Source organism: Ochotona princeps, chromosome 16 (assembly GCF_030435755.1).
Source record: "Ochotona princeps isolate mOchPri1 chromosome 16, mOchPri1.hap1, whole genome shotgun sequence".
Taxonomy (NCBI): domain Eukaryota; kingdom Metazoa; phylum Chordata; class Mammalia; order Lagomorpha; family Ochotonidae; genus Ochotona; species Ochotona princeps.
The window spans coordinates 12329353-12342243 of NC_080847.1; positions in this window are offsets into that span (position 1 = coordinate 12329353).

Below are 12891 nucleotides of genomic sequence, written 5' to 3' on the forward strand. Positions count from 1 at the left end.
TTCATAGTTCTGTCTGCTCTTGATCTTCCTACTTAATTCAACTAGGGTTGAGACCCAGGTTCCTCACAGCCTTGGACTTCCTAGGAAACCAACTTAGGAACAACATCCCAGTCCATAAGAAATCCAGTCTTGTGGGTCCATGGCTGGAGCCATTTCCACTTTTCACTCGAGCATCCAGTCAGGGCCATCCTTGCTTTGCTTCATGCTACTTGTAACACTTAACATCCTTATGATGGCTCCATGTTGGTGAAGGATCTTCAAACAATTTCCTCACAACCCATGAGACAGAGCACGAAGCTGTCAATGTCCATTGTAAAGACAAAAATACTGTGGTTGAAACTCACTATGGGTCACCGAGTGGAGATCCTTAAACCCCACCCCACGTTCTTTTCTATATAGCAAATTTCCTCAGTCTTAGCTCAGTTACCACACATGCATAAAGTGTGTGCATTATAGATGCTCCAGTTCTCTAATGTAATCTATTAGGTGAAAAATAATTTCCTTGACATTTTATATTGCCACCAACTCGTGTTTGAAGGTCATAATTCAGAGTCCCCTTTCTTCAAAAAACAAAAAGTTGTAAATACAACCCTGATCCACAAAAATGACCATTACTGAAATTACTTTAATTTCTGTCCACAACTTGGGAACAGCATTAGGTAAACTAGGAACAAGTCATAATCTTACATAAAAATTAGTCCCAGAAAAATCAGTGATGTATCTTCTTTACAAAGATCACAAAGAGAGGGATTTGGAAGCCAAAGAAAATTCCAACACATTCCAAATCTAGGAGGCTGTTTACAGTCCTGGATCCAGCATGGAATCCCCAAGCCCTTACTATACATTGTGCCCAAAAGCACCACAAGGAGTTCAAGTCCCTCACCAGGAAATCACCAATTAAATAAGCTGACTATGCCCTTAGTCCACCCATTGCAACTTCCAATGGGTTTTTCTGGGGTATTTCAGAATCAGCCTCCCCTGCCCCCACCACCTCTGAAGAACAGATAAAGGATGCACCTTTCTGAAACAAGAAGCAAACAATTAAAATTTTATGATGAGTAAGTCCTCGCCTCCCTGAGTTCTTCCTCTGAACACACACAGGCATCCACGGGCACACGTGCTGGCCTAACCGCCCTCCTGTTCATAATTGCACTGGCCCAAGTGTGTGGAGCCTTCACACAGAATGATGGTTTGCCCTGTCTCCTGCATTTGCTGGGCTCCTCTGGGAGGAGCAATTTACAGAAAGCATTATCGATTTTTGCCATAATAGGTACAGAGATGCCTCACCGTCCCTACTCAGCCGGCTCGCTCTCCGCATCACAACTGTCAGGCCAGTTTGTGAAGCCCCGTCATTATTTTTTTTCAAGTAAATCCATCACAAGGTTGGAGCGGGGGTGGGGAGAAGGGGAGGGAAGTGATGAAAATAAAATTATTTTCACCTTGCCATATGAAAGAACGTTCCTAACCTTTGCTCGAAATGAGCTGAAGCACCACAGAGCCACAGAAAACTTAAAGAAGACACACACATGCAAAAAAGGGAAATTTGTAGAATCTGAGGGGAAAAAATGAGATGACAGATAAAGAGATCTGGTTGGTATCTACTTGGAATTATTCTTCCTGTGGTGATTCCCGGGCCACAGTTCACTGTTATTTTTACCCAGGGGGCAAAGCACCTGTAGGCCTTGTCTTCAGGGTGGACTAAAAGCAAAGAGGATGTGTCTTCATACATTTATTTCTCCCATCCAAGTACTAACCAGGCCTGACCCTGCTTAACTTCTGAGATCAGATGAGATAGGGCGTGTTCAGGGTGGTATGGCCATAGGCCTTACATTTATTTTTAAGACAGCCTTGAAATTCTTTTCTCCACAGGCCACCCACATTCTTAAAATGTTATTTTGTTGTTGCTATTGTTTGAAAAAAGAGAGAGGTAGAGGGCAAGGGACAGAGGGAGACCATCAACCATTGGCTTCTTATCCCATATACCTCAATAGCCAGGGGCTGGACCAGGTCAAAAACAAACACTTTTTCAATCCTGGCCTTCTGTGTGGGTGACAAATACTTGAGCTGATTCCCACGGTTATGCCAGGACTCAAACCCAGTCTAATGCAGGTGTCACAAATCGATTCTTGGGCACTGTGCCCAACACTCACCTTCCCAGGGCCATAGGGTCTCAATCCTTCGTGCCTGATATTTCTGATGCCCCTGTGCCCCAGGCGCCAATCTGGTCATCAGAGGCCTGCATCACTGTGATTACTTATCTATGTGGGAATATAAACGCTTCTCGCTTCAAGTATTTCTTAAAATAAAAAGGAGTCACTTAGAAACCATGTGGAAAACACCACTCAGTGCATGAAGGGTGCTCCAACTGGCCTTCTAAATACTCATGTCCCACTGTGACAGCTCACCGGTGGGCTTCTCCATGCAGTTGGCTAGACTCTTGAGGAAGGTCAGAATTTATAGTTGTTTTTCATCCCATAGTTTGGGCCTGCCGCTCCCCCCTGATTCTTAAACACAGGCCTGTCTAAAGCTTAGAATATTTAATCCAAGAATTGGCTCTGGATCTCACTCCCAGTTCCCAAGCTCATTAGCCATGAGAGGCAACAAGAGCTTGTGGTTTTGATGAGATACTGCTCCAGGGGTGGGCTACTGAGAACCTCACAGCTATCCAGCTCTGTGCACACAGCCCAGCAGCTTCTGCTCAGGGCTAAGCAGCTCAATAGCCACAGGGCTGCAGAATGAAAAGCGGCCAGTTTCGCTCTTGGTGAAAAGTGAACACGCAGTGACATTCTGTTCCAAGTGGTGTTTGCGTTAAAGGATATTTATCCTGATACAAACTTAACAATCTAATGTGTTATCCTTTCCGCACTCCCCAGTTTGCAACCTTTCCTTTCTTCAACTCTGAGAAGAGGTCTTTAAAAGCATGCAAGGGGCATTTGACAGTGTTCAAGATACCATTTGAGATGCCCACATTCCATGTTAGAGGGCCTAGGGTCAAGTCCCAGCTCTGCTCCTGATCCCAGTTTCCTACGAATGCACACCTTGTGAGGCAGAGAGGGAAACTCAAGCTCTTGGGTCTGTTTCACTGAATGGAACACCTGGACAGAATTCAGGATCCTGTGTTAAGACTGGCCCAGAACCAGCCACTGGGGATATTTGGAGACTAAACCACTGGATGAAAGATCTTTCTCTGTCTTTCTAATAAATGAAAACAAGTAAATATATTTGAAAACAATGCACAACAACTCTATCCTCCTTCTCTTTGCTTCTTTATGACAGGAAAATTTGCAAGCAATCAAGTTCAGAGGTGAGGCTCAACTGGAACAGGCAGACTGGGAACCCACTTGAACACCAGCCTTATGCAGCCAGACTACGAACTAAGCTGTGTTGAAAACCAAAAATACAGTCCTATCAGACCATAGAGAAAACACGCTGAACAAGGTAAGGGCTGGGATTAGCTTCTTAAAATCTGTCATTTCCATTAAGGGTGTCTGCTTCTTGTTACCCTTGATACCACATGTTCAACTACAACATGGCTGCAAGTACTCCGTGTGTAAAGGAGACCTAAGAACCTTGATCATTCTGAACATTTCGTTTTCCAGTTGAATTTCAGTGATCCCACTTGAGCATGGGGTCCACGGAAAGGCAAACATGAGAGAGAAAGAGATTGTCCATCTGCTGGCTTACTTCAGGAGCTTTGTCTGTGTCTCTCATGTTGGTGTTAGGGTCCTAAGCACTTAACTCATTCTCTGACTTTCCCAGGTGCAGCAATAGGGAACTGGATTGGAAATGGAGCAGCCAGGACCCTAACTGGGGACAATAACAAGATTGCAGCATGGCAGGCAGCAGTTTAAACTTATACACCACTATACCAACCCCCATTCAAGTTCTTGATCTTTCTCCCTTCTACAGTGAGACCACCTATCATGTCCTATTTTTGCAATATTTTCCAATATAAGACATATTAAGTAGTCAATAAAGGCCATGCCAAATCTGCTGTTTTTCACCTCATGTCAAGCGGCACAGAAGTAATTAGAACTTCAGGATCCAGTTGCTTATAGCTTAGCTTTAGAGAAACATATGTGTATGGGGTTCACAGCCACACCCAGGAACATACAGGTCACTGCTAACCAACTCAGGAAAGCTTTTAGAAACACTGTTTCCAAAATGGCAGCTGATGCTGCTAGTACAAGGTGTTCCAACTACTTGTTAGTAGTTTCAACTAAGCATCAGGAATGATGCATAACTCACTAAAATCTTGTATGAGATACTCATTGACTTATTAATGGTATTGTTGGTGAAATTTAATTAACTTCAACCATAGTAGATGTTTTTAATTTCTCTCATTGCCGTTTCTTCCATTTGTGAACAATGCATAGGACAGAGCAGCTGTGAAATAAATAACTGAGATTCACAGGAATACAGAATGCACATACTATCAACAATTCTCAAAGAAAGTATAATGGGCCAATTAATATCAATAATCAATGAAGGAGGGAGCAGGACCAGAAGACTGAATTTTCTGTCATTAATAACACAATGGCAAAGTTTCATTCACTTTACTTGAAAACAGTGATTCACTTTAATACCACCAGTACTGCATGGGCATAAATTGAAAAAGCCTTCCTAGGTCATAATTTGACAGCATTTAAAATAAAACAAATTAATTTATTTTCAAAATGTTACAGTGTAAGAGGGGGAGAGAGACAAACATACAGACACAGATACACACACACACACACACACACACACACACACAAACACAGAGCAATCTTCCATCTGTGGGTTTACTGTACAGATGACTGCAGTGGCCAGTGCAAGGCCAGGCTACACCAGGAGGCTCGAGTTTCCTCTGTGTCTCCCACATGGGTGTATGCAGAACATCTTCTGCTTTACCAGGACATTACCATGGATCTGAATTGAAGTGGAGTCGCTGGGACACAAACCAGCTCCCAGAGGGGATTCTTAATACTCTTAAAAGTATTCGCTGGCCTGGTGGCGTGGCCTAGCAGCTAAAGTCCTCGCCTTGAACGCCCCAGGATCCCATATGGGCGCCGGTTCTAATCCCGGCAGCTCCACTTCCCATCCAGCTCCCTGCTTGTGGCCTGGGAAGGAAATAAAGGATGGTCCAATGCATTGGGACCCTGCACCCATGTGGGAGACCTGCAAAAGGTTCCCAGCATCAGATTGGCGCGCATCGGCCCGTTGAGGCTCACTTGGGGAGTGAATCATTGGACCGAAGATCTTCCTCTCTGTCTCTCCTCCTCTCTATATATCTGACTTTGTAATAAAAATAAATCTTTAAAAAAAAAAGTATTCGCAAAGTACCTTACATCTTAAACATTACAGAATTTCATATAGTTGAATATTTGATTGGCTTTTGCTGCAGTATTAGTTAAAAGCAGAGAATTTAAATATCTACTCTCTTGGTTCATGGTTCAAAGATGACATAAAATTTGGTTCACTGGGCCCAGCACTGTGGCCTAGCGGCTAATGTCCTTGCCTTGAACATGCCAGGATCCCATATGGGCGCTGACTCTAATCCCAGCAGCTCCACTTCCCATCCAGCTCCCTGCCTGCAGCCCGGGAAAGCAGTCAAGGACGGTCCAGAGCACTGGGACCCTGCACCTATGTGGGAGACCTGGAGGAAGTTCCTGGCTTTGGATCAGCGCAGCACCGGCCATTGCGGCCACTTGGGGAGTGAATCATCGGATGGAAGATCTTCCTCTCTGTCTCTCCTCCTCTGTGTATACCTGACTTTCCAATGAAAATAAGTCATTAAAAAAATTTGGTTCATCACATGATAAAATGTCATGTAGTCAGTTTAATTCACAATTTTTGTATAGCATTTAATGACACAGGAAAACACTTTGTAATCATAAGTTAAAGAAAACAAACCACACAGCACATACTTTGAAATCTATGTCACTGTCCTCCATGCCTTGAAAAACTCCAGGAGATTACTATTAGAAAGACAGGTTGTCTCTGTGTCATGGTATTTATGATCATTTGCTCTCTTGTCCATTTTTCCCAAATTTTTATAGTGAACAATTCCTTTCCACAAACATTTATGGATAATTGCTAATACTGTAAAAACAAAAACAAACATGACATTCAGTTTTAGCCCAAATGATTAGGTCCTCACTTCTCCCTATTTTCTATATAATCTTGCCTGGCCATTGTACCAGTTCTTGATTGCTCATTCCAAGTATTTGCTGATCATTTGTCTATGCTAGTGAACCACACTCTTCACCTATGACAAGAAAAAAAAAAAATTTGCGCAAATTCCCTCAGAGACACACTCCTGTATACACTATCAAGTAGCCTTTCAGGAATCAAGGACTTACTGGGATTTTACAAACATGTTCCATGTTTATTAGCATCTTTAACCTTCTTTAATAACCATGGAAAGTTACATCCATTGAGTAAATACTGGACATGTGCAAAAAAAATAACTAATATAAACCAACAATGTGTGAGAGCAGTTACCATATGCCAGGTCCTCACCCAGTGTCCTAAGTGCCAGATTCTACATCTTTCCTTAATACCACACCACACCACTCCCAGTCATAAGGATCTCCTATGTTATGTCTTCTTACTTCTCCCAAACAGGCTTCCTCTGGGCAAGGGATAGTTTGGTAAACTATTATCTGGAGGCAGGCATTCGGCACACAATTAAGATGCTGCTTGGGGCATTCTCATCTTGTACCTGTGTACCTGGGATACAGCCTCTCCTGCACTTCCAATCAAGCTTCCTACTAATATTCACCATACCAGGCAGTGGGGTGTACTTGGATTCCTGCCACGTATTAGTGAGATATGGACTGAGTCCTGTCTTCCTGCACCAGGTCAGTCCAGCTCTCACTATTGTAGGCATCTGCGGAATTAATCAGCCAAAAGAAGGTCTCTGTCTCTCTTTCAAATAAAAAATAAGTTCTAAAGGTTAAAAATAGCTAGTATGAAATTTTAATTAATTAATCCTAACTGTAAATGAGTCTATAGCAATATTCACTAAGCATCACAAGGGAACTTGATTTGGGTCAGATAAAATCCAGGATACAAAATGCTTCTAGAAAGACCCATCTTTGGTTTTTAAGTCTCTCCTTGTTTTTCTAGGCTGAAAACACATGAAGGAGTAAAGTGAAACAAATGTCTGATGAAGGCAACTGTCCCAGTGATTTGACACACAAAATTGTTCATGAAGGAAGAGACCTCAGAATCATAAAGGTACTGGGTGAATCTGGTATCATGAGTTCCTTCATCTAGCTTCCCAACACATCAGCACACAGCCATCTCAAAGACAGTCACAGGTAGCCATCTGTTTTCTGCAGTGTGCCTCCCTTTCATGCCACCCTTGCACAAGGACCGACACTGACCCCCTGGGCTTACATCCTTGCTGGTTCGAAGAAGCACACAAGGAAGTCCTCTCTGGTTCTCCTGCTAGAGACCCAGTTTCTAGGAGAACAGTATCTGGATTCCGGAATCTGTTCTCAACGTGGGAAATTATTAGTAGCAAGCATGAACACCAACATGACCCAATTACTCATGGGAGTGGGCATTTAGCCCAGGATCCTACAGAATGCTTGCGGTTGAGGCTCAGCTCTCGCTTCTGTCTCCAGTTTTCTGCAAATGTACATCTTGGGAGGCAGTAGTGATTGCTCAAATAATTAGGTCCTTACCATCCACAGGGAGACCTGGATTGTGTCCCCAGGTTCTGGATCCAACTCTGGCCCAGCAGCAGGCATTGTTGGCATTTGGGGAATGAAGATCGGAGCGTTCGTATCTATTCTTTCTCTCTTCCCTTCTTTACTCCCTCTTTCTTCTTCTTCTCCCCAGCTTTCCCTCTTTTCCTTCCATTCCTTCTCCCCGCCCGCCCTCCATTTCTCTGTCAGTTTTTGCCTTGTTTTTATTTTGTTCAAAATTCCAGTTTAGTGGTTCATTCACCCATTTGCTATTTCAGTAGCTATCAAGCACTTGTTACTGGCTTAGAACAGTGTGATAGCCATTTGGTTCAAAGCACCTTGAGTGAGGCTCATTTGGACTTCAAAAAACATGAAGTGAATTCAACATATTCCAACAACTAGAAAGCAATGCCATGTTACGCCAGACACTAACATTATTTTCCTAAAATTAACTTTCATTCTATAAACCAAACAACCCTCTCAACAGTTGGCTGATTCTTCAGCAGCAAAATTAAACTTCTTTCAAATGTATAAGTTCTTTCCTCTCATCTTCCACTCAGATAGTTTAACACAGTATTCTTGCTGTACGTTGAATACAATGCCATGAAGATCAGATATACCCCAATTTCAAGGGAAAAAAAAAACATGCATTTGGTAAAATGAGAAGTCAATTGTAAAAGTGAGCTGTAGTGTGCAAAGATTCTTAAAGTAGGTGTAAAACAGGTAACATCTAGTGAAAATGCCTTCAATAGTATAGATAAGAAGGACTGCAAAGACCTGTGACATTACTGTAAACTGGATCTAAGACAAAGAGTTTCTAAATCTCTCTGGAAAGGAGACATCCTATTCTCTGGGGAAACCTATTTAAATAAATACAGGAAAAAGCAATCAGATATTAAGAGAGCTAAGCATCTCTCCTTTCTTTCCAAGCAGAACGATTAGACACGACAGTGAGTTCAGACCTTTGAATTTTCAACTGTCCCAGTACTGAACTTTCAAATAGTCATAGAATTTCCTACCCAGTGTGTGAAGACTTAGAAGTAAATACTGAGACCAGATGACAAGATACAAATGTTCTCCTTTTCATGAATGTGGCCAGGACTTGCAATTCATTTTACCAAGGTGGCTCAATGTTAATTCAGAGAGATGATCCAACTAGACGCAATAAGGGAAACACAGCCCTGTTACCAGAGACGTACCCTTCACTACTAAAACCCTAACCAATTTACAAATGGCTTTTACTGGGAATACAGATGAAATGACCGTGTATTTACAGAAAAGGTTTCCAGCAGAATATGAGGAAAAAATTTCAAAAAAGAAACAAATACAAAATATTCACAAGGTGGGTTCTTCAGCTACAGAGTCTCATCCTAGTACAATTTAGCAAATTTCAAATGAGGAACACTATGAATATACAATAAGATCAAATTACATCATGAAATGTACTGCTATTTACCTATTTAATGTGTTGAAGAGTATTTAGGAAAGAAAGAGATTCACAATGTACTGTTGAAATAAAAACACAGATTACGAAATGGCATAGACAACAGGATCCCAAAGACACACATATTCAGAAGAAGATGACAAGGGTACACACCAAAATGTCTACAGCGGCCATCACACAAAAGCAGAACTGAGACAGCATATATTTTCCTTTTACTGATTATATTGTTAAGATAATTTAAATAACATATTTCCTCCATACATCACTTAAATAATCACAGACCTTACTGTTAAATGGCAAAGAGCTATTTAATCCAGGAAACAATTTCTTCCAAATAGGCTGAAATTGGGGTCAGTGTAATGGCTTAACTGGCCTGCAAGCACCAAGATTCATGTTTTGGCTAATCTACTTTTCAGCCAGTCCCTGCTTAAGCCCTGGGAAAGCAGTGGAGGATGGCTCATATCCTTGGAACCTGGCACCCGCTTGGGAGATCCGGAAGAAACTCCTGGTCCTGGCTTTGGATCCACTCAGCTCCAGCCATTGTGGCCATGTGGGCAGTGAACCAGCAAATAAAAGATCTTTCTCTCTGTGTCTATCCTTTGCTTTGTAAATCTGCCTTTTCAATAAAAGCAAATAAATATTTAAAATATGTAATTAAATTAAAAATTAGGTTGAAATGACTAAATTCAATGGTGTTCACAGTTCTTCCAACCCTAACAATCTCTGTTTCTCAGGATCTCCTTCCAACTGTTGTTTTTTGAGGTGGGGGTGGAGAGAATGAATGGGTAAAAATGGAAAATATTTCTTTGGAAGTCTTGTTTTTGATGGAACAGGTGGCAGTAATAAATAGTATCTGTTGAATATCCTTATGTAACAAATACTCTAAAAGGCTAACAAATTATGCTACCTTTCTACATCTAAAAATCATGTCCAGGTTTTTATTTATTCATCTATTTATCTGAGAGATAGACTGACAAAGAGAGCTCCCATTCACTGGTTTCTCCATCTCACCCCATCCCAGCCCAGCCCCCTCCAGTACCTGCAAGAGGCCAAAACTGTGAAAGTGGAATTCCATTCAGGTCTCCCATAAGGGTGGCAGGGACCCAACCATGTGAGTCCTCACCTGCTGCCTCCCACAGCCTGTATTAGCAGGCGGGTGGAATTGGGAAGAGAGCAGGGGATTAAATCCCAGGCACTCTAACATGGGATATGGGCACCCACATGACCAGATGCCCCTTCCCTAAAAGAATTTTTACCAGTCCCAGCAGTCAAGTTTGAAGACTACTAATTCATAATTTGATAGGCTTCTATTTACCGACTATAGCAAGATTTTCAAGTCCATGGTCCTTCAACAGAATATCCGCTACATACGAATTCAGTGTGTTGATTTGGCAGATATTTCTTTGCTAGGCTCACATCTCCACGGGCCAATGCTGCATTATAACTGTGGATCCTACTAAGCCTTTGGTGGGGTTTGGACTGTTCACTTTCCCTCAGAAGGTGGCCAGGCCACCTTCATTTCTGCTACTTACCTGGTCCCCGTAGACATTTGAGCCTGCCAATCTTTGAGGAAACATATGAATGAATTGGTTTAAGAGACAACTTCATGGGATTATGGAAGCTATGTTCAATTTAGTGGGGTAGGAGAGAAATCAGTCTCAAATTCCTCTATGCTGCAACCTCTAGGGTTTTGGTTCAAGAGTTCGACACTACTGACCTCAGTCTCCACGGCAATCTTTCAGTCTTGGCCTGCACTAAGAGCCAGAAAGCAAACTGAAAAACAGAGAAACCTTTAAAAAGCACAGCTCCAAGATAATAACCTCAGTCACCCTGAGTCCACCCTGAGTGCTGCATTCAAATATTTTCTTGCCTTGACTCTTTCCTTCAAACATCACTCATACCATAAACATGAAGCAAGAAAACATCAAGAGTTTTAAACCTTCGGTCTGTAACAGGATTAGAGCATATGTAAGGTGTAAAAAATGATTTCATTGTTTCCTGTAAATCGGCTCCTTCCTCACCAGAAAGGGCCTCAGTTGAGATGTAGAAAGCAACTTTTTAAACAGCGTATATTAAATCTGACAAACATCTGGTCAATCAAATTTACAGCAATACACAGGGCCTAATAAAGGGTTATTTCTTCTTGAAGAACAAATTTAAAGATTTTTTATAAAGGCTTTTATATATAAAAAGAAAACAAGGCCTGCATTTCTTGGCCCAGCCTGATTTCAAATGCTCTGTTCTTTGCCAAGCCTTGGCCATAAAGGGTTCTGTTTCCTGGAGGCAGCAGTAAAGGAGGTGGAGACGTATACTCAAACTTGGAGACCAACAACTTCTTTGGCAAAGCACCTGACACAGTCCATGAGGTACTGAGTTTGCATTCAGATGTGGTTACCAGTGATTCAGCCCATGTCTGCAGACTGCAAGCCTAATTCAGTAGCCTCCTCTTCACATTAAGAGTGAGTAGTACGCTTGTGTTAGGGTGATTGGAATAACTGTGGTGGTCAAGCAGGAACACTGGACTCATGTTGGGTGCAGAGTACAGAGGGATACTTGTCAGAAGCAGTGGGAAGGAGTTCCAGTTTCCCAAGGCCTCTACAGGTCTCTTTTGACTGTGAGTGTCACACTTACAGATGTCAATAAATCACAAAAGTTACATAGGGGAAATGAAGTTGTGGGCCACAATGCCTGATGTTTTATCTTGATTCAGCTGCCATTAGTTCTTGAACAGGGCTGTCCAGGGGAACTTTCCACAAAAATAAACATGTTCTGTCTGTGGATACTCTAATATGGTAGCTTCTAGTTGCATCTTGCTGTTAAGATGTAGTTGTTAGGACTACATGAGTCAGCTTGGCTCGCCATAGACTGGGTGCTTTAACCAACAAGAACATGTGTTCTCCTTGTGCTGGAGGTTAGAGGCCTGGGATCAAGGTGAAAACAGGTTGATTTCATTTGGAGGCCTTTCTTTTTGGCTTATCACTGCCTACCTCAACTTTACCCAGTATTTCCCCTGTATGTGTCTCATTTACCCACTGCATCTCTGTGTATTTCCTAATAGCCACATTAATGTTTAGAACAATCTCTCCTTCTGAGAGATGGACAGACTGGCATGCATGTATGCACACGCATCACCACCACCCACCCAGGAGTGTTAATTACATTTACGAGGTTTCCATGGTTCAGATGGTTAATCAGGAACCACTGATGTTTTCCCCACATGGAGTAATGAGGCAGGTGCTACACAATCTGTTCCTAGCACAGAGAGAGAAATGGGAAGGGAATTATGGATGAATAGCATCTTCTGGCCCTGAATCATTCTATATGGCTCCTTTTGGAGCCACAACTAAACAATGTTCCAGATGCCCACAGTGCCCACCAACTCAACCACACCCCTCACTGGCTGCCACTCCTCCCTCCACTCCCGTGTCACACTTGGGGCACAGTCGGATAAAAAGCTGGCATTGAATCCTTATCCTGAGATCTGCTGTTGATGGAACTTCAACTAAGACACCAAGATGCACTGTGCAGCCTTTCTGGCAATCCTTTAAAATTTTATTTATGTAAAAGGCAGAGACACTGAGCAAAACGGACAAAGAAGAAAATCAAAAGCTACGTGGGAATAAAGAGCAAGAAAAAGAAGGACATAGTTATCATCTACCAGTTGGTTCACTCTCCAAATGACCTCTATGGACAAGGGCTGGGCCAAGAAAGTCAGAAGCCAGAAAGCACCACCTGGGTGTCCCATGTAAAAGCGCCATTTTCCGTTGC